Below are 22,795 nucleotides of genomic sequence, written 5' to 3'. Positions count from 1 at the left end.
CATTTCTCTGTAGCTTCTGATTCTGTCCTGTGGGGCTATGTAGATGGATTTGATTCTCTTTCTTGGTGACAGCCATACAAATGCTTGAAGACAGCTGCCATACCTTCTCCAATGTTCCTCTTATCCTATATATGGAACACCTCCAGATGGGTCCTTGTGTGGCATGACTTAAGTGTCCTCACCTTTCTGTTTGCTGTTCCCTGTGTCTATTTGAGGTCGTTGACATTTCTGTTAGACTTTGTTCCCTCAAATGATGCCAATGGTCAAGGAGTGGCCTGAGCTACTGAAAGTAACTGAGTCAGAGAAGTTTGATGATCCTGTTTGTTCTGGGTTATCACCAAGAAGATCAAGTTCACCTTAATTTCCATGCACTTCCTGCTAATGATTCAACCATAAAAGAAGAGAAAGAAAAGAAAACAAGCCCATAGGTGCTTTCCATCCCTTCATATTTCATCCCTTCGTATTTGGTCTAGGGATCCTAGGGCAGAATTTACATTTATTTGTAGTATACTGTACAGTGTTTGGTCTGACTTGTATTTCTAATTTATTGAGTTCTTTTCAGATTTCAATTTTTTATCCAGGGCACAGGTATTCCTTCCAGAATCACGGTGTTTGCAAAGGAGACACATTTCTGCTGTTCTTACCTCCATATCAATCACCTTTAAGTATTTTCCAACAAAACAAAAGTTGGGTAAACGTTCAACCTGCTACCAGTGACTTCCTTCTAGAGTGAAGCTGATCACCATTCAGAGAGGGTCCCTCAAGGTGTCAGAAATTCTCCTAATGATCACCCAGCCTACATTTTACCTTTGTCCTACGGATGTTATAAGATCCTATTTAAACTACTTTGCAAAAATTCTGATCCATATATCAATCTCCTGCTCAATTAACTTAGAAACCTCATGAAGTTTACGTGGGAAGACTTTTCCCAGTAAAGACACAGACTGCCTCCATGCTGGAGCACTAATTTCCCATCTGGGCCCTTCCAATTGGCCTTCACATACTGGAGTCCAGAACTGTTGGTGAGCGTGCTGTCCTTTTTACACTGGATACTGGAACATCAGTGCAAAATATGGTGCTTAATCACAACAACTGGTACTAAGTTGCACATTAAACCAGGGGTTAGCACAAAGGTGAAAATTACGTGCAATTAAAGTTATCTTTGCAAATCACTCAAATGACTCATGAAGCCTCGTGCTCCCTGAGTGCTGTACATATCTTGTAGGGCAATTCTTTTCCTTGTCAGAGCCTGACAGATGCTGAGCTTGACTAAAGAAAGCTACACACAAGGAAGCCCATCTCGGAGCATTTCAGACACTTTATCAAACCCATCTCTAGCAGCGAGTGAGGGAAAGGTGAAGAAATTGTTAAGCATCCTTGTTGTCAATAAGGTTTAACTTGTGTTGCTTTAATATGAACCCTTTATAATCTTAATACATAGTGATAGATTTTTTTTGTCGGTATAAGAATTGAAAGTTTAATCTAGGAAACTACCTAATTCAGGGTCTGACACCTGGTAGATTTTGATCTGTCTTTCTAGATTAACTGCATACTCACTAATCGTTGAAAGTTTGGAGAGAAGATCTTGGTCGCTGACACCTTGTTTTTCCAAAGCGGTCCTTCTCCTGCATGATGCTGAGCATGGGGATCCCTGTGGTGATCCCTTACTGCGCATCGCTCTTTGTGATTACTTTCCGAAACAAGGAAATCGCAGAGTTGCAAGGTGGGCTTTGCGTTAAGATGGCTTGATGGGCTTTGTCAGTTATCAGGTCTATGGCCTGAGGCTTCTAGTTAGTTTTTTCCAGACTCATTGTTCTATCTTCAGAAAAGGTATTGATCAAAACAGCCTGGTCCTGGCACAAAAACAGGCACATAGACCAATGGTCTAGAACAGAGAGCCCAGACATAAACCCAACTCTCTACAGTCAATTCATACTCGACCAAGGGGGCAGTAACATAAAATGGACTAAAGATAACCTTTTCAACAAATGGTGTTGGGAGAAGTGGACAGCTGCATGCAAAAAAATGAAACTCGAGCACCAACTTACACCATACACCAAAATAAATTCAAGGTGGATGAAAGACTTAAATATAAGCCGTGACACCATTAAAGCCCTAGAGGAGAGCCTTGGCAGGAAAATCTCAGATATTCCACACAGCAAGTTTTTTACTGATAAAAAAGAGCAAGGGACATAAAGGAAAGAATAGACAAATGGGATCTCATCAAAATTAAAAGCTTCTGCATGGCTAAGGAAAACAGTATCAAGATAAAAAGAGAAGCAACAGCTTAGGAAAACATATTCGCCAATGATACCTCAGACAAAGGTTTAATCTCCAAAATATACAAAGAACTCACTGAACTCCACTCAAAGAAGAGGAGCAACCCATTTAAAAAATGGGCAAAGAACTTGAAAAGACACTTCTCCAAGGAGGACATACAGAGGATCCAGAGACACATGAAAAGATGCTCAATATCGCTAGCTATCAGAGAGATGCAAATTAAAACCACAATGAGATACCACTTAACACCAGAAAGAATGGCTATCATAAACAAAGAAACAAACAAGTGCTGGAGAGGTTGTGGGGAAAAGGGGACCCTAGTTCACTGTTGGTGGGATTGCAGACTGGTACAACCACTATGGAAAACAGTATGGAATTTTCTAAGAAAACTAAAAATGAACGTGCCTTTTGACCCAGCAATTCCACTGTTAGGAGTATATCCTAAGAACACTGAAGCACCAATCCAAAAGAACCTATGCACCCCGATGTTCATAGCAACACAATTTATAGTAGCCAAGAGTTGGAAGCAACCTAGATGCCCATCGGTAAATGACTGGATCAAAAAGCTATGGTACATTTACACAATGGAATTCTATGCTGCAGAAAGGAAGAAGGAGCTCCTACCCTTTGCAACCTCGTGGATGGAACTGGAAAGCATTATGCTGAGCGAAATAAGCCAGGCGGTGAAAGACAAATACCATATGATAACACCATTAACAGGAATCTAAACAACAAAACAAACAAGCAAGCAAAATATGACCAATGACACTCAAATACTGAACAGGCTTTCAGGGTCCAGAGGGGAGAGGGGAGAGAATCAAGGACTCACATGAACAAGTATAAAGGACACATGGACAATAACTAAGGTGGGGGGGTGGAAATGGGAGGGAGATGGGGAGCACTAGAAGGAGGCAGGGCTGGGAGTATAAGACAGAAAACTGTACTTGAACAAAAATTAAATAAAAATTAAAAAAAAAAAGAAAAGGTATTGATAACTACATCAATGACTTCAGTCATAGACATGAAGCACCCAGCTTGGAGTAGACCCTTGATGGATGTCTATGTTATCCATCCAGGTCATAGGAAAAGATAGTTTATTTCAAAAAGGAGTTATAAAGGAAAACAATTTCTCTAAGAATTAATGTAAAAAGTTCACCTAGGTAACCAGAAACCCATCAGTCGGTTCTTTTTACCCATTAACATTGCCTCCAACCGTATTAGGTGACAGTTAAAAATGAATTACACACGTAGCAAAAGTAATGACATGTTTTGGGCAGTCATTCTTTCCTTTGAAATGTTGACGTTGCGTGTATCAGCCGTCTCGGGCTGCTGTAACAAGCATCAGCCTGCGTGGCTGGAAACATCAGAAATCGTTCTGGTCATCAGAAGTCTGAAACCAAGGTGAGGGCAGGGTCATGCTCTCCCCAGCCCCTCCAGGGGAGCGCCGTGCTTGCCTCCTGTAGATCTGGCATTGGCCTGTGATCCTTGGCTTGTAGATGCTTCGCTGCCTTCTCTGTGAGGATCCTCACATCTCTGTACTCTCTGTGTGTCTGTTTCTGTCTCCAAATTATCTTATTTTATAAAATAAGAACACCAATTATATTGGTGGGCCCACCAATGACCTCTGTAACAATCCTTATTGTCAAATAAGATCACATTCTGAGGCACCAGGGATTGGGACTTTGACATCTTTCCTGGGAGGGGGTCACAATTCAACCAGCAATGCTGGACTTGAGCAGAGAATTATGGGGCCATGCTAGCTTTCTGAGTAAAGGTAACAGCCATAGAAGCTATCTTTGAGAGGTGGGCACTGGGCAGGAGGGGGGTGAAGAGGAAAAGCTTTCCAAACCACTTCCATTGGTACCACATTTGTAGAGGAACATGGAGATGCACATGAGAAGTGCGAAGTGGCAGCTTGCTTCAGGTCTCAAAATCTCTCCATTTTTTAAGACTCTTTCATAGTAAAGAAGTCTTCAATGCTTTGCATTATGAATAGAATAAATAACTAGGTATAAGACTTAACTCTCTCCTATTGCAAGTCATAGCATAACTTAGCACTGACTTACGTGTGTTCTATACACATCAACACAGGACATGGATAACAACATACAACAGTTTGACACATAATGAACACCTATACCCATACTCAGTAAATATGCTTTTTCTCCCTCCATTGACTGGCAACTCTTCAAAATCTAACTTTGGTAGATTCACTATGACAGAGAAGAACACCACCTTAGCGGAACAACCTTAGCGTCTCAGAAGGAAGATTTCGAGGAAGGCTATTTAAGAAGTTTGGGGTAGGGGCTCCAGTGCTACAGGAATGATTTTTTAATACCGGAACCAATTGACATTTGTCAGCGTGTATGACATAACGGTTTAGGACTGGCAGGCACAGGGAAGTGAGGGTTTTGATGCGTAAGCCATTGTCTGATTGGTGAGCTTTCCTCATAGGTGAGCAACCTGATTTCATGCATTGTTTTCCCTGATAGTTTCCCCAGATGAGCAAACTGTTGTCATGAATAAATTAGTTTACAGGGACCATCTGAAGCAAGGAGCTGAACTGCTTATTTGTTTCCACTTACTTCCCTAGGCAATAATTTCCAGAATGTATTAACTCAAGTCTTTCATATACTTAGACACAACCCAACATTATTTTATGTGTGGAATCTAAATTCAATTATCTTTAAAGAATAATATGCTGAGTTTTCTGTAGAGGACTATTTTCAGTAGATGAAAGGATATGCCTCTTTTTGCAATAGAATGACCACAGATGTACCTATATGGGTCTTTTATAAGATGTAGCCCGTAAACCTGTGGCCAATACATGGCGCTAAGCACATCATGGCCACAGCTGGGCAGGCCGGAGAATGTTTTGTTTTATGACCCTCATTACACCTATAACCTCAATTTTCCATTATGGATGTCATTAATCATAAGAGAGAATAAATGTGGGCAACATCAGATGAATTAATAATTGAATGAGGAGATCTATCTCCATAGCTATAAAGAGAACTCAAAGCACATAACCTTCAAAGAAGCAGTTCTTACCAAGCATATTGGTCAAAAGGCCAATGTAGCCCATGTATGTCTCATCCACTGTCAGAGCTGACTGTAGACCATGGAAGTCAACTGAGTTGGGAAATATTAAGATGATACCATCGAACGAAATCTCCATGATCAGTACGGACAGCAAAATCAGAGCATGCGGGCAGCAGGCCTGATAGGCAGGTGTGGATTTCACAGCTTGGGGAATGTTTCCCTAAATACGCGGGCTGTGCTGAAACAGCAGCTTCCCACCCAATAGCGGGTCAGCATTTCTTCAAATCAGACTCTTATTTTCCGCAATAGCAATCACCGGTTTGATGACACAAGCACCATTTCTGGTTCTCATTTTGAGACAAATTATATTTCACTGGAAAACTTCTAGCATGGGAGTATATTTTGGTAAACTCTTTTGTTGCCATTGATACCAAGAATAAAGACCAAGGGAAACCAGAGTGCCTCTCGAGAGAAACTGAACAATACTGCTCACAATTTTATGAAAATCCCTTAAAAGCCTGCTTAAAAAGCTCCATTTTAACATAATCAGCTCTTTAAAGACCTAAGCTTTGAGTATGGTTGCATTCTGTGGTCCCAGGGGTTGGGATTTTAACATGAAGATTTGGGAGGTCACAGCTCAGCCCATTACAGAGGTAGCGAGGAAGGTGGTGGAGCCCACGGTCAACACACCACGAAAGGCGAAGCCCAGGGAAGAGGAGTGGACACGTGCAAGTCCCCCAGAACCCTGAGAGGCCAGGCGAGTTCTCGGACAAGAAGAGACTGAAGAGTTCTGGGCCCTGCTGCGTGTGAGGAGCCACTGCCAGGATCTGACTTAAATTCCAGGCGTGGAATGCGTGTGGAAGGAAAGCTCAGCTGTCTGAGGAGCTGCGCCTGTTGTGATGGTTTGTACGTCTATCTTTCTAGATCCTGGGCTCCTGGGGCCAAGGACTGTAATCCAGCTATCTTGGCGTCCCCAGTGACCAGGGGCCTGAAGGAACATAGCAAAGCTTGTTGAACAAATTAACAGGCCTCTTCTGGGTCATGGAATGAACTAAAGCCTTCTTTTTAAACCATCTACGAACCGGGTCACTTTGCAGGTGGGCGGTCCCATTATTTCTATATTTATTTTAATCTTGTTGTCAAACTCTGGTTCTTGGCCCCCATACCTCCAGGCTGTGTGCACACAGGTTCACACACATGTACATGTGTACACACAATGACATATACACTGTGGTTCTCTGGCTAGAGCAAGAAAGGATGGCAGAATCCCCACAGACGTGCTACATACCTGTCCGCCTAAAGGTAGATGAGGTCAGACCTTCACTGGCCCATGAGCCTTGTTTATAAGAACTGTTAGTAACAATGGGGTTAGACTTCCAATTAAGAAACACAGGGCTCACTCTGCCCTTCCTTCCTACCTTCTTTACCCCTGCCCTGCCTCAACACTTTTGGAAACGTGGAAAGGTGGCCTGCGGTCAGTGGGAATGGTCATCTCAGCTTCTGCGAGAACCTGCTCTGGGTGCGGATCCCTCATGTGGGTTAAAAAAAAGAGGTTAAACGGAAAGCAACCTCACAGGGTGATCTGATCATAAATTCCTAACTGCGCAGGTCCTGTGGGTAGTCACCTCTCAGGCCTATGACTTCTTCAGTGAAAGGTTTCAAGCCCGCCCAGTCCATTGTTCTGGTGCATCTAGGCTAACGCACCTGAGGAACGCCTGAAGTCACATGCCTGGAAGGAGGTACTGGCACCAAGAGCACACTCCATCTGGCTACGTGTCCCGTACTCCAGTTCCCACTTTGCTTTTTCCCACCTCCGCACAATCTTCCTTACATTCCCTCCTTGACCTCAAATTCATAAAAGAGGCTGTAAAACTGTTAGTTATTCTTTGGGCCATTTGAGATCTCCCTCCCCAGCTTATATCATCAGTCTGGTTCAAATAAACTCTGATAAAAGTTTTCTGCACGTTTGGACACCCCTTAGGTCCACACTCATTATGTTTTTAAGCACCAAATCTTGTCTTGCTGCATCAGCTGAGATAGATTTCATTTTTTTTTTTGAGCCAGTGTGGTCTTTCCCAAAACCCACACTGAATAAATGGTGCAGCCAAAACACACTGTCGGAAGTCTTTGGGTTGGAATACGGAAGTAAATTCCTTCTCTCAACGTCTGGGATGCTAGCATGAGCTGGGAGGAAACACTGCACCCACAGGAAGTGGGCAGGAGGCAGGACAATTGTCTGCTTGGGCGCACTGGGCCCGGAGTTCCCTGCCAAGTCCACAGCTCTACCCGGGGTCGCTGATGGCCTACCCACGTGTACATCAGGCAGCTGTGACAGAAAGCAAATGATCAATTACAAAGGCCTCCGGTCACAGGGGGAAGTCAGTTACTTCACCATCAGTTCCAAACGTTAGATTTTCACATTTGTGTCACTTGGACTCAGTATTCCTAATGTCGAACCTCCCAGCATTGCCAAGAGACAGGAACACGTATGTCACAGTCCCCCTGACCAAGGCCTAACTTGGGCCCACCACCCACTCATGTATGGAAGTCCTGGCCCCTCGGACTGAGTTGGGAGAGAGGGCCTTTAACCAGTAAGATAAAACGAGGTCATTGGGCAGGCCCTTGTCCAATCTGAGGAGCGTCCTTGTAAGAACCGGAGGTGAGGACACACACAAAGCACAGAACCGGAGGAGCCTCCAGGGAGGCCCACGGAGAACAGGCTGAGTGAGGACAGAGAGGAGGCAGCCGTCTAGAAGCCAAGGAGAGAGGCCTCGGGAGGAACCAAAGCGACCCACACCTTGATCTCGGAACTTCGCGCCTCCAGTCCACGGGGTTTGTTACGGCGGCCCTAACAAATGAACACACCCCGTTTCACAGTGAGCAGTTTGCCCAAGGTCCCTGAGCAAATTAGACTCGGCCCAAGACCCCTCGGTTTAAATTTTTTTTTTTTTTACCTCGGTCTCATTCTAAACAGAAACGGACATTTTACTTACCATTTTAAAAGTAGCCCTCCTTGCTTTCTCTTTATTGTTGCAAATGTACATAGATCCACTGTAGGAAATTTAATTATAGGATAATAAAGGTAACCTGAAAGAAGAAAATATAAATTGTCTCTAATCCCAGGAGCCTGGGGCGACAGCCGCTGACTCCCAGGCTGACAGGAGTTTCTCCGGCTGATTTGCGGACAGAACACGGCCCACCTCTGAGGCACCATTCAGGGGAAGGATTACAAACGGCAGAACAACCAAGTAGAAGGCTGGTCCGGATGATCACGGAGGCCCCACCAAAGGCATGGACTGCCCATCGTAACTCTCACGTGGGAAAGAAAGAACATTTCATCTTTCTAATCACTGCCTTTCTGAATGTCTCCGGTTCGGCATTAGAACCAGTGTTCCCGACCAGGACTCAGTAGAAAACTTAGAAATTTACGTATTGAGGGTTCTTAAAGATAAAAATTCACGAGAACTCATTCTAGGTGACTCCAGATTACCACTTAGGTGACTAAGGAAGGTTAGTGAAATCTCATTACTTAATCCCAAAAATCTGATGAAAAGGTTCCTTTAATCTTTTGTTTGCTGTTTCTGAGCGTCTCTAGAACCTCGAGTCCAGGTATAAAAGGGGGGTCAGCCGGATCTACCGGGGAGGGGCATTTGGCTGCTTCAGGGGATCCAATGAACTCTGGAGACCCTGCTCACAAGACTTAGGAATTTTACAAATATAATAAATATTCTGTGGAACCACCACAAGTGCTACTGTCTATTAAGACCAGATTAACTATATACAGATAAAGATACTATCAAAACTATATACAGATAAGATGTTAGAAGTTTTTATGCAATACCTCATTTAACCCCCAAACATCCTTGGGAATGAGTTCTCCTTAGTATGTCTTGTTTTAATGAAAAACTGAGACTCAGGTAAGCAAAGTAACTTACTCAAGCTCCTATGCGAGCTGTGTGTTCCCCAAAGGATCTAGAACCAGCTTGGGCCCAGTGGCGGCCCTCACCCTGCACGGAACCAAAAGGCCTACAACTCAGTCAGCATCAGACGGTGTTCAAATCCCATCTTCAAATTGACCTTTGGATGTGGCCTGAAGGGAGAAGCAAACAGTCATGTCCCGTTTATTCTGTTGAAATGTCATTAAAACTGCTCCTTGTTTTCGTTTAATCTGAGTTCCCTAGGAGCCAACAAATTGGCAGCACACCACTGAGAGCAGTTTCAATGCAATGACTGCAGAGTTTGTGTGATAATAAGATGTACTAGAATCTGGTAGGAAGGATTTAGGGGGCACGCTTGCTACTTTTATGGTCATTAATGGTAATGAGTTCATACAAGGACATTGCCTTGCTCAGAATTCAGCCTTTGTTTTCTCTCTTGAAGGCCTGAGTTACATAGTTTACTGCCCCAGTGTCTTACTATTTTCTTTTTAAAAAATATAAGAATATTTATAATTAGGTTCACATTTTATTTTAGGTATTAAGTGTTTTAAATGTTGAGTTTGCTGATTTTTTCTATCACTGTTCAGCACCCTTATGCTCCAGATAACAAATAAAAAATAAATATACAACTGTATTTTTTTGACCAAAGTAACTACATTTATTAAAGGTCTTATGTCCTCCTCCACCTCTGCTGTACGGTTCCTGCTATGAAGGTTGGAGCACCTTGAAAACTACATCCTCCTTTCATGTGGGAACCAACCAACCTGAATCTATTCTCCCAAATACCCACTTTATCTAAGCCTCACATACCAAGTCAGTGTTTACCCCTACCCTAAACTGCCCCTGGGCTCGGGTACCCCTGCAGCCCAGACAAAGCCTGTGGGGTGATCCAATCCGGCTGGTCCTCAACTGTTCACTCTGCTGGGCAGGCCTTGTCTGGCGGAAACACTGAAAAAGGCCTTGGCCTTTCTTCTGCCCCTGACCGAACCCCAGTATTTTCTCTCTGATTCTGTGTAGCATGGCTCCTTCTTCTTTGGAAATGTAAGTAATAAAAATCTTCTTTCCATGGCAAAACAGACAAACAAACAAAAAACAAAACTAAAGTGTAGTCCACTATTACATCCTGATAGAGCCAAGTCTATTTATTTATTAAAACATCATCAGTTCTGCCCTGGCTGGTGTGGCCCAGTGGATGGAGTGCCAGCGTGTGAACCAAAAGGTCACTGGTTCGATTCCCAGTGAGGGCACATGCCTGGGTTGCAGGCCAGGTCCCTGGTCGGGGGTGTGCAAGGGGCAACCAATCAGTGTTATCTCTCGCACATTGATATTTCTCTCCCTCTTTTTCTCTTTCTTCTCCTCTCTCTAGAGGTAAATAAATAAAATCTTTAAAAAAAACATTATCAGTTTGAATACCCGGGGCTTGGCAGAGCTGTGGCTGAGTGTTTCCCTTCTTGTTGAAGATTAAGGCAGCCCTTTCTCACCATCATAACTCCATCGACCCCTTCCTCACGTAGCCTATTTTCACAAAACATGGGTACGGGGAAAAACTCATGATGGTATTCTCTGTCATTTTGATTTCCATAAAAATAGTAGAATTGTTTATCTTCCAGGAGCTAAGAATAATGCATGGCATTAAGCACAAAAAGGAATAAAGCCTCATTAAAAAAAGAAAACAAAACCAGGTCATCACCAATTGCTGAAATGCTGCCCTCCAGAATGGTTTCGCCAAGGGATACACCTTGCTCTCTCATTCAATTACGGAAGCAATTTCACCAGTGCAATAAACATTTACCAAATCTGTCTCCCATCTGGGCACTGTGCTACGCCTCAGCGATTAAAAGACAAACAACAAACAAAAAGCGTAATAAAAAAAAAAGGATGACTTCCCACATTCCAAGATCTCACAGTCTTGTGGGGGATGGGGGGAGGAGCTCCAGACCAGGCCCCGGTCCTTGGTGAGGGGCACATGAGGAGGTGTGAGCACTGTACAACTGGACCACGGATGTGAGGGAGGACACCCGTCTGCCCGAACTGTGCAGGGAAGGTTTTGTAACAGATGAGCACTTACACGGGAGGGGCAGCAGGTGGGCTGCTGCAGGAGTTTGGTGGGAGGCTGAGAGGTGGGAGTGGGGGCACAGTGCAGGCACAGGGACCCAGATGAACAGGGCACAGGTGCAGCACAGGACTGAATTCGTGCATAGCTATACCCATGGCCATCCTGGTAGGAAATAGAGAAGTATGGCACTGGTTACCTCTTAGTTTTGGAATTGAAGATAAATTAATTTAATATTCATCATTCCCCATGCTTTCCAAAATTTGTACAAATAGACTGCTACATTTTTGATAAGGAGAAAAGATCACTTTTTTAAATGCATGCAAATTCAGGAATATGATGAGGAATTGAAGAGGTCAAGATACTGAGGGTGGGCAAAGAGCCTGAAGAAGAAACTGTGGTTTAGGACAGCCTCCGTTTCTCCAGAGTTTAGGAGGTGACCTGTGGTTCTCAACCCTGGCTGGGGAGCTTGAAAATTTCCTGTGCTTAGGCCACACCCAGATCAACCAACAGAAACTCTCTGGGGGAGGGTTCCAGGCCCCTATAAATTGGGGTGGTATGGCCAGACACAAACACTCTAAAATGAGTGTGCAACGAGAGGCTGAGGGAGGAGCCTGGAGGGGGAGTGGAGGCACTGAGAAGGGCAGTGAGGACATTCTAGTGTTGGGAGAGGGAGGAATTCAGCAGATAAAGGAAAGCGGGAAGAGCACAGGAAGGCGTGGAGTATTTGGAGGAAGGACATAGCAACCCGGTGACTAGAACAAGGTACAGAGAGGAATGAAGGTGGTGAGAGTGAGGACAATGGGTTTAATGTATCTTAAAATACCTTATCATCAAACCCGTGGCTCCTTATATGATAGAATATGATATGTTTTCTCTTTCTGGCCACTATGCAGGTATGTGCATGGCTGTTGAGTTCCTATTGATTTTCAAATAGTTTCATTGATCAAGTTTCAGATGTATGGATTTTGTAGTTAGTTCTAATTGATGCTTATAAGCTACAATTTGCTTTAATAACAACAATAATAATAATGTTACTTTTTTAAACTCTAGAGTTTGGCCGGGAGCAGGGTTTCTCCACGTCAGCACTACTGGCTTTTGGTGGCTGGTCATACTTTCCCAGTGGGGGACGCTCCCCTGTACTTCCACACTGCCGAGCAACACCCCAGCCTCCACCCACTAGATGCCAGTAACATTCTCCCCTCCCTGTCTCCAGGTATGACAATCAAAAATGTCTCTGGTCATTGCCAAATGTCCCTTGGGAAGTAAAACCTGAGCCAAGGCAAGGGCCACTGGTTCAAGTCTAACTCTAGACAAATTCTTCTCAAACTGTGCGTGCATGTGTGTGTGTGCAGCCTGAGACTTTGCATTTGTATGCCAGCTTTTTTTTTTAGATTTTATTTATTTATCTTTTGAGGGGAAGGGAAGGAGAGAGGGAGAGCACCATACATAATATAATACATAATACATACATACAACCATACATACGTAATATCTATGTATGGTTGCTTCTCATGGGTTCCCTGCCGGGAACTGGCCTGCAACCCAGGCATGTGCCCTGACTGGGAATCGAACTGCAATCGTGTGGTTTGCAGGCCCATGCTCAATCCACTGAGCCACACCAGCCTTTTTAAAGCGGGGCTGCTGCTGCTATAGAAGCAGCACTTTCCAGCAGCAGGCTCTCTGAACCCTTTCTACAGCACCTAGCGCTAAAGTGCATGCTGACTTCAGAGCGGGCTCACGTTCTTTGCAGCTTTCCACTTGAGAATTGACCATGACCTCTGTGTATTTGCAGGATCACTTTCTACTTTTTTTAAAAGATTTTATTTATTTATCTTTAGAGGGGAAGGGAAGGAGAGAAGGAGAGAAATATCAATGTATGGTTGCCTCTTGTGGGTTCCCTGCTGGGAACCGGTCCAAAACCCAGGCATGTGCCCTGACTGGGAATCGAACCGCGATTGTGTGGTTTGCAGGTCTGCCCTCAATTCACTGAGCTACACCAGCCAGGGCACGTTCTACTTTTTTATAGAATTCATAAACATGGAGACTCACAAATACACTGAACGCTATAAACATGGTGCCTGCCACCTGCATGACTTTGTTTATATAATCTTATTCACCTGGAAATCTTCTTTTTTAATTGCCCCTTGTTAATCCTTTCCACTACAAGAAGTGTGATTATAATTTGATCTTCATTGGCAGCATATGTTTCCATGTGGTTATGGGATACTGTTTTATTCGACTCACACTCCATTATCTAATCAAAGTTCATTTTTGCATCATGGGAAAAATGCTGTCTCTTTAGCCTAGGAGCCTATACTAGAGGTTACATATATATTCAGAGTGGCCAGCGAGGTGAGCCTCTTGTGATATAACGGGTGTGATTCAGAACAGCTGAACTGGAAAATCCATTTCTCAAAGTGAAATCATATCTTCTCCAACTTCTATAATGGACAGTTTATTTCCCTTGCAGTGATGCCCTGAGAAGGCAGTATGAGGAGAAAGCCTGTTAAGAATTCACTCGGCATTCTTTCAGTCCACAAATACTTACTGAAGCCCTACAATGGGACGGGGACCCTTGCAGGAGCCTGGCACACAAGCTGGGATGTGCCAGTGACAGGGAAGAGAGTTCGGGTGCTCGGGCCAGCCTCTTTAGGAAAGCGTGACGGGGATGCTGAGGGCCAAACAAGAAGATGTCCCTGCAGAGATCTGGAGGAGGGATACTTCCCAGGAATGCAAAGTGATGTGAGCTCAGAAGAGCAGACTGGAAATGGAGGAAAGGGAAGTTTCCAAATAAAGAGCCAGGGGAAAAAAAGGGCCTTGGCTCACCTCAGTCACTTGCTGGCTCTTGAACGTTGAGCAAACTTCCCTGATCCTTCCTAGGTCTTAGTATCTGCAAACTTAGTTGCTCTCCAACTTGGCTGTGTTTTGTAATCCCTTGGAACCTGTCCAAACACCAGTGGCTTAACTGGCCTGTGGGGAAGCCTGGGCAGAGGGACCCCAAGTGAGTCTAAGTACACAGCGGTTTGAGAGCCCTGAACTGGATCATCTGTGACGCGCTGACCCACCCCTAACACCTACAGTTTCAGGGTGGACTCTGATGTTAAGTGACCTCAGCCAGCCAGCCTCCCTGGGCCTCCAGGCCTTCAGCTGTTGAATGTGCACAGCTGACCTGGATTGACCTACCCCCTTTCGTATTGTTATTATTCTATGACATGGTGAGACAGTTTGCTTATTTAACCACAGGGTTGAAATCCCATCTTGGGCCAGCAGCTCTTTCCCAGCCGGAGGAGGCAATGTGATATGAGAGTCCCTGCAGGGTGGTTTTCTGTCTCTTAGCCTTTCCAAAACAAATACACTTTTCCACCCTTCTCAACTGTAGCGTGAAGAGAGAGAACCGCAGTCTTCATAAGCATGTCCTTTATGGGAGGAGGCAAACAATAAAGTAGTGCTCAGCTTGGTAGCCAGTGACACTCAGGACAAATTTAGACGCACTGAACTTGAACCATCAATTGAGGAAACAGAGTGAGAATATGTTCGTTTCGTTCCTTGACTATTTCATTACCCCATGCTCTTTTAAATTCTTTATACCAGAATCCCAAAGAACAGGTAGTGTTTCGGACGAGCAAAGCTCACTGAGGGACTTAACTCTGCTAATGACTAAATTCCAGCTCAGGCAGATTAGCCCCGTTAAATCCTCAGCATTAGGGTTTCCTGTAAGGTCCAGGCCCACTGAGCTGTCAGCCCTCCTTCTTGAAAATCCTCTCTTAGCTTCCAGCAATAGCAACTTAATCTACAAAGAAAGCGACAAAGGAAGAGACCTAAGGGCGTCCTGTGCCTCCAAGCTGCCCTGCAGATACAGGATCCGGCAGAAGTGTGGTTGGTAGAGTAATGATATGGGTGTAATAATCTATAGTTTTAATTTGAACACTTCACCTGAAGTGTTAAATGGTGTGCTTGAGTGTGATATTGTTGTGTGACAGAATTACATGCTTATCATTTTGTAGTAAAAGGGGGGCGTTATTTGTGCCCCTTTAAAAGGGACGGACCCTGTAGTTTATGAGCCACAGGCTAATTTAAAACTCCCCAGTAGCCATACTAAACAGGTAAAAAACAAGAAGAGCTGGAATTCATTTTAATTAATATTTTACTTTACCCCATCTAGCCATAGTACTGCTCCAACACATGATTGATATAAAAACTTCATCAGTGAGATGTTTTATATTACCATTTTGAAATAAGCCATTGACACCTCCAAGTTTATTTGGCAGCACAGGACAAGCTGAACTGGACACATCTGCAGCTTCCAGCAGGCCAACGTGGCCAGTGACGGTGGGGTCTCTGAGCGTCTGCCGCGCTGGGGGTGTGGGAGGGACAAAGTCCCATGGACATTTCTTCAAACAAATAGGAAGCAGTATGAACCTGACCGAGGAAAACACGTTAGCAATAAAAACATTAATTTTTTTTTCATTGAAGAGGCGAGTTTGAATGAAAAAAGTCTTTGTGGTCAAATAGAGCTGCATTCAAATTCCACCTTTTTGAGTCACAGGGTTTTTAGACAAGCTGTCCACTCTCTGAGCCTCATTAAAATGGGGAGAATGCCTCCTCATCAGTTCTTATGAGAGCGAAACGAGGAAACAGGTGAGAGCCCCATCCGAGTGCCACTCTGGGACTGGTCAATGAGGAAACACGGACGCCCACCCCGGGGACCCCTAGTGTCTGCAGACAGCAGGGAGCCCACGAGTGTGTGTCGGGTTCCCTGCAGAACGAACGACAGCATCCACAAAAGCAGCAGCAGCGGGCCCGATTCTTACCGACAGCAGCTCAGGAGCCATCAACCCTACATGTTGCAATAACCCCAAAGGCTGTTCATTTATTTATGTGTCCTCTAACTTCTCCGACCTGAACACAGGAACTACGATTGGGAGCAAGTTGCCACATCACTTCTTGACATGGCTCCAAGATTGGGTTAAAACTTTCATTGTTCTTTAACTGAAGTTGACTTGAACTTTTCTCTCAGATGGCTAAATACTGAAGCAGAAGGCTGCGGTCTGGGGCTCTTCCAGACTCCTACCGCTGAGTGACAATGAGCCTCCTCCACTCCCCGCTCTGGGGAGGCGCCCTGATAACCACTGAATATCGCCGCGCCACTACTTTTAAAATCTATAAGGTGCTATGCATTTTTTAACTTTCAAAAAAGACATAAAACACACAATTTAAAAACAGTTTGGCATGGATAGTGGGGGAGGCCATGCGTGAGTGGGGGCAGGGGCTGTGTGGGAATTCCCGGTACATTCGGCTTTGTTGTGTTGTTGTGGAGGGCAAAGGGGAACTAGCCAGAACATAGCTGTAAGGAAGCAAAAGGTGTTTTACTAACTAATGCAAAGAGGCTCCGGGACACACTCGAAGAGCAGGGTCTGTTCCAGGATGTGGTGTAAGAGCAACAAGGTTAGTCAGGCAGATAGCCATCTGGACAGTTACTAGGGAGGGAAATTTTACCCCGTGCACGAGCTCAACTGACCAATCAGGTAAAGGAGCACGAGCCAGTGCAGCCCCTGTGCACGAGCTCAACTGACCAATCAAGTAAAGGAGCACGAGCCAGTGCAGCCCCTGTGCACGAGCTCAACTGACCAATCAAGTAAAGGAGCACGAGCCAGTGCAGGACCTGTGCACGAGCTCAACTGACCAATCAAGTAAAGGAGCACGAGCCAGTGCACGAGTTAACTCACCAATAATCAGTAACCCTATTGTGCCCCTGAGCCAACCGCTAACCGCCACATCTGCTTCTGTATCCAGCTTGCTTGCGCGCCTCCATAAAACCCTAAGCCTGTAAGCGTTTGGCGCGACTCCCATTTGCAGCCCTTGCGGGCACCGTGTCTCCGGACACTTTGGAGAGTTCGCCCCTGCGCAGGTTAAACTTGGCCAATAAAGTAACATCTTTGGAACCCCGAAAGTCTCCGACATTTGTTCTCGCGGTTGGTGAATGCAACATTTTGAACCTAAAACTACTTCCAAGCATAGTCTTCTTAAAAGAAAAGTGTGGCACAGGTAAAAAAACACATTATGAACATACAATAATTCCACAGCTACTATGCTAGTGTGTGCAATTTAGTTCTTTCTTTTCCTTGTTTCTAGCCATAACGAGACCTAGAGAGAAAGGGGTTATCTAATAGACATAGAGGCGAAGCTCAAATTAAGAACTGCAACTAGCAAGTCAACAATGTTTGGACGTCAGCTTGGGTAGCTGGAGTGTTGCCACACTCTGAGCTGGCGGGGTCCGAAACAAGCACAGGGTGTCTCTGTGCGTGTGTGTGTGCATGCCTGCAAACCAATCTGGGTGTAATTTCCATTGCCTGAATTCTAATATTAATATAGGGTCTAGTAAGACGAAAAAGATACCAGAGTTAAATTATATCGGTGTCCTAGTTTAAGTTCCACAGTGCAGTCCAGACCCTGAGAAAACTTAGGGCAAGTCATTCGGGGGGAGATAATCTCAGTTAGTCCCAGTGAGGGGGCAGGAAAGGAGAAGGGAGAAACCAGTAAATAAATGGTGTGTCCATACGCCTTTTCTCTAGGGACCCCCTGGGGAGCCACATAGGACCTTACAGAATGGTCCCACTGTGGGGGTTGGGAGGGAGGGGTTTGGGAAGTTGAGTGTTTTCCACTGACTCCTCTGCCTCATGGACCGAGGGCTGCCCCTGAGGTTACTGAGTTCCTGGGCCTTCCAGGCTTCCCAGAGCACACAAACAGAACAGATGCCAACTGCTTTTGAAGTAGTCCAGGGGGCCCCCTCCTAGAGGTGGGAAGTTGTTGCTGTGCTGGGAACTGCCCACTGCTGCTGCCAGTGAACTTGGACAGAAGCAGGAGGTTGGAAGGGGAGGGAAGGGGAGGCAGAGGAAGCTGGCCCCAGGAGCTCTGTATAGAGAAAATGGATCAATAGATGCATTCTGCTAATTTATAATGATGTCCTGTAATAGTTTTGTGATTTGGTTCCTCCCTCCCTCTCTATCTCCCTCCTCCCTCCCTCCCTCCCTCCCTCCTTCCTTCTTTCCCTCCATCCCTTCTATTTTAATTAAAAAAACAAAACAAAACAACCTTTGAACTGTCAGACCCTCACACTAGGAGGGAGCCTAATCATCCAAACTTGCTCACCACCACCTGGTGGCAACTCCTGGGATTGCAGGCAAAGAGATTTGGTAAACAACATCCAGGGTATTATTAATTTAAATCTGACATATTACATCAAAACTCCAAAGAAAGAACTAAACAAAGTGGATGAGCAATCTATCACGTTCGGAGTTCAAAACACTGGTTATAAGGGTGTTCAAGAAACTTAACGAGAACCTCAACAGCATAAAAAAAATCCAGTCTGAAATGAAGGATACACTAATTGAAATAAAGAAAAATTTACAGAGAAACAACAGTAGAGTGGAGGAAGCAGAGAACCAAATCAATGACTTGGAACATAAGAAAGCAGAAAACAACTAATCAGAGATAAGATGAAAAACGAACAAAAATAATGAGCCCTAGCTGGTGCGGCTCCGTGGATTGGGTGCCGGCCTGCGGACCAAAGGGTCACTAGTTCGATTCCTGGTCAGGGCACATGCCTGGGTTGTGGGCCAGGTCCGTACTGTAGAGCACATGAGAGGCCACCACACATTGATGTTTCTCTTCCTCTCTTCCTCTCTCTACTCCCCTCTCTCTAAAAATAAATACATAAAATCTTTTAAAAATGAGGATAGTGTAAATAACCTCTGGGACAACTTCAAGCATTCCAAAATTCATATCATAGGGGTGCCAGAAGGAGAAGAGAAAGAGTGAGAAATTGGAAAGCTAATTGAAAAAATAATGAAAGAAAACTTCCCTGATTTGGTGAAAGAAATAGACATGTAAGTCCAGGCGTATAGAGTCCCAAACAAGATGGAGGCAAAGAGGCCCACTCCAACACACATCATAATTAAAATGCCAAAGGTTAAAAATAAAAAGAGAATCTTAAATGCACCAAGAGAAAAGCAGTTAGTTACCTACAGGGGAGTTCCCATAAGACTGTTGGCTGATTTCTCAAAAGAAACTTTGCAAGCTAGAAGGGACTGGCAAGATATATTCAAAGTCATGAAAAGCAAGGACCTACAACCTAGCAAAGGTTGTAGGTCCACCCAGCAAAGCTATCATTTAGAATTGAAGGGTAGTTAAAGAACTTCCCAGATAAGAAAAAACTAAAGGAGTTCACCATCACCAAACCATTATTATATGAGAAGTTAGAGAAACTTATTTAAGAAAAAGGAGATCAAAACTACGAACCATAAAATGGTAATAAATACATAACTATCTAACAGTAACGGTTCAAGTGGTAAATTTTACGTTAATATTTTACCACCGTAAAAAAAATGATATGGGCAGAAAATTTTAAAACCTTTAATAAGTCACTAGAAGTTAGAGTTTATAACTCTAGTATACAGTTTATATACTATAACTTCTAGTTGAAAAACAAACTAAGCAAACAAGAAGAACAGAGACAAAGTCAAGGCTATGGAGAGCATTTTGGTGGTTGTCAGATGGGAGGGAGATGTGGGGGAATGGGTGAAGAGGTAAAGGGATTAAGAAGGACAAATTGGTAGTTACAGAATAGCCATAGGGAGGAAAAGTAAAGTACAGGAAATGGAGTAGCCCAAGAACTTACATGCATCGTGACCAATGTACATAAACAATGGAGTGGGGACTGCCTGAGGAAATGGAATGTACTGGGTGGAGGGGAGCAAAGGGATAAATAGTGGGAAAAGTGTGAGAGCACAATCAATAAAACAATTAAAAAATAAGTCCAACTTATTTCCTTGAACAGAAAGGCCACTGAAATGTAAGGTGAAAATAAAGACTTCTGGTATGGGTTAATGTCTGTGTAGTTCCAGGAATTCTTCTATCCTTTTAATAACCACAGTTTCCTAACATGTACATGATAACACACAGGAAGGGTAAAAAAATGTAAAAACTGAAGCGTATTTTTTTAAAACTTCTATATTAATGGAGATTAGTTTTGTTGACCATGAAGAGATTGCGCCGAAGTGAAGTGACGTATTTTCTGGACTCAGAGCAGATGCCGCAGCAGCACATACAAGGCTGACCACTGGGACCGTGGACCAGGTTTTGCTTTCGTCGTGGGACTTCTCAGAGCCTTCGCACTATAGCCTTGTACCCGGAATGTCCAAGGGGAAGGCTTGGCTGGGAGCTGCCTAATGATTAGTAGTGGAATCAATCAGTGGCTCCTTAAATCGGTGTTTGTTACATCACTATGGAAATCCCTGGCCTGTGAAATGCCTAAAACAAATTTGGAGCCTAAAATAAATTTTCTTATGAGAAGATAAAAAAAAGATCTGAAGTTCAAAAAAAATGCATTGACCCGATTTCTTTTGTTTTTAAGAGAGTAATGATTTTTTAAAGTAAAAAAAAAGTTTGTTTATTCAAATTTTACTATTGTTTTACAAGTTTTATTTAATTTTTTTACCACAATAAAAAAAGAGAATGATGAGAGCAGAAATTCTCAATCCCTTGATAAGTCACTAGAAGTTATAACCCACCCAAATATCAAATTTCACACCCTCCACTGCTGCTGTAAACCCTGACACCCCAGAAGGGCCCCCTTTCCCCTTGGTCTTTGGGAAAGGACGTTCTAATAACCTCTTCAGTCTGGGGAGGTTCCTGGGAGACCAGCGCTTTGTAAGCACGCTGACTGATGAGGGCTCTAGTCTATCATTTCTGGGTACTCACTTTTAAAATGTCAAAATAGTTATTAATCATTCGGTCCCTTACTGATCAAGGGCAACGAAGCTTGGTTTGATGTCTGTGTCCCAAAGCAGGTCCACTGGTAGAGCAATAACCTATTTGAATGGCCCAAGTCCACAGTCATGAGACAGACTGATTTATCGCATTGGCTGCAGAAAGTGCAAGTGTTGTTTCAGGGACCATCCAGCCTGGCCTGATTTTTCTTCGGGACGGAGAGCTGTGAGAATGCACTCGGTACAATGCATCAGTGTTGTGCTTAGGGAATCCAAGGACCTGGAAGGGTCCCTAGAGACGCACAGAGAGAATGGGCTGTGCAACTCAAGGAGCCCGACTCGAATACCCTGGGTGGCCTGTATTTAATGCCACTATGATGATCTCAACGAGCCAGCAAGTGCCAGAGTGCAGAGCAAACTAAACCCTGGGAGCCCAGCTGTCTCAGTCACCCAGAGAGCCACCTGACTGATTAATTATTGTTATTAACACTGTTTGCTGAACATTTTCTACCCATCCTCAGCATGCACATGCAGGTGGGTGCGGCCCTCAGCTTACGCGGACCTCACACAGCCCCTTTGGGTTCTGCTCTTCCAGAACTCTGCAGTTCACTTCATGAGCTACCAGACTTACTACACTCAGTATACATCGGGTGTACAGTTGACTCTTGAACAACACAGTGGTTAGGGCCATGGGGCCCCTGCATAGTCAAAAATCCATGGGTACCTTTCGACTCTTCCAAAACCTAACTACTCATAGCCTTCTGTTGACCCAAAGCCTTACCGATAACATAAATAGTCAATGAATACATAATATTTTGTATGTTATATGTATTACACACTGCGTCTTACAATAAAGTAAGCTGGAGGAAACAAACTGCTATTAAGAAACTCAGTCCTGGCTGGTATGGCTCAGTGGATTGAGCACTGGCCTGTGAACCAAAGGGTCGCCGGTTTGATTCCCAGTCAGGGCACATGCCTGGGTTGTGGGCCAGGTCCCCAGTGGAAGCCATGCAACAGACAACCACACATTGATGTTTTTCTCCCTCTCTTTCTTCCTCCCTTCCCCTCACTCTAAGAATAAATAAAATCTTTCAAGAAAAGAAAATCATAAAGAAGAGAAAATACATGAACAGTATTTATTGAAAAGCAGCTGTGTATAAGTGAACCCTTACATTACAGTTGAAGCCCATGTTGTTCAGGGCCAACTGTGCTGTCTTTTCGACACATAAATAACCCTTTACATTTCTGTTCAGAAAGACCTGCTGAGTTTGTCCCTGAGGGAAGCCGCTATGCCCGGTCAGGCAAACAAGCAAATTCTGCTGTGTTTCAGACTGTGGTGTGGCTATCTTCCTTCCTTTCCTTTAAAACCATACAATATTAAGATCCCTGATGCGAAATCAAAGACCAATTCTGTGAGCATCTCAGGGCACTTACACTAGGATCGAAGATTCACGTGCTTTCAGGCACCAGGCCAGCAGCAGGCAAGAGAAGGGCTGCTGCGGCCCGAGCGGATGGAGAGCGCTCTGCAAACCGGAAGGGCCACCTCTCCCGAAGAGGAAGCTGGTTCTCAGCTCCAGGAAGGAAGGCCACATGGCAACGCCAGGCTACCATCGAACCATCTTCTGATTCTTTCAGGAAAACGGTCAATCCGTGTATTAGCATAAACAGTCTCAGTGTTTGAGAGGGCTCAATAAAATACAACGGCAGGCCAA

Source organism: Sturnira hondurensis, unplaced genomic scaffold (assembly GCF_014824575.4).
Source record: "Sturnira hondurensis isolate 20B ecotype Veracruz unplaced genomic scaffold, ASM1482457v3 Scaffold0020237, whole genome shotgun sequence".
Taxonomy (NCBI): Eukaryota; Metazoa; Chordata; class Mammalia; order Chiroptera; family Phyllostomidae; genus Sturnira; species Sturnira hondurensis.
This window is presented reverse-complemented; position numbering follows the sequence as displayed.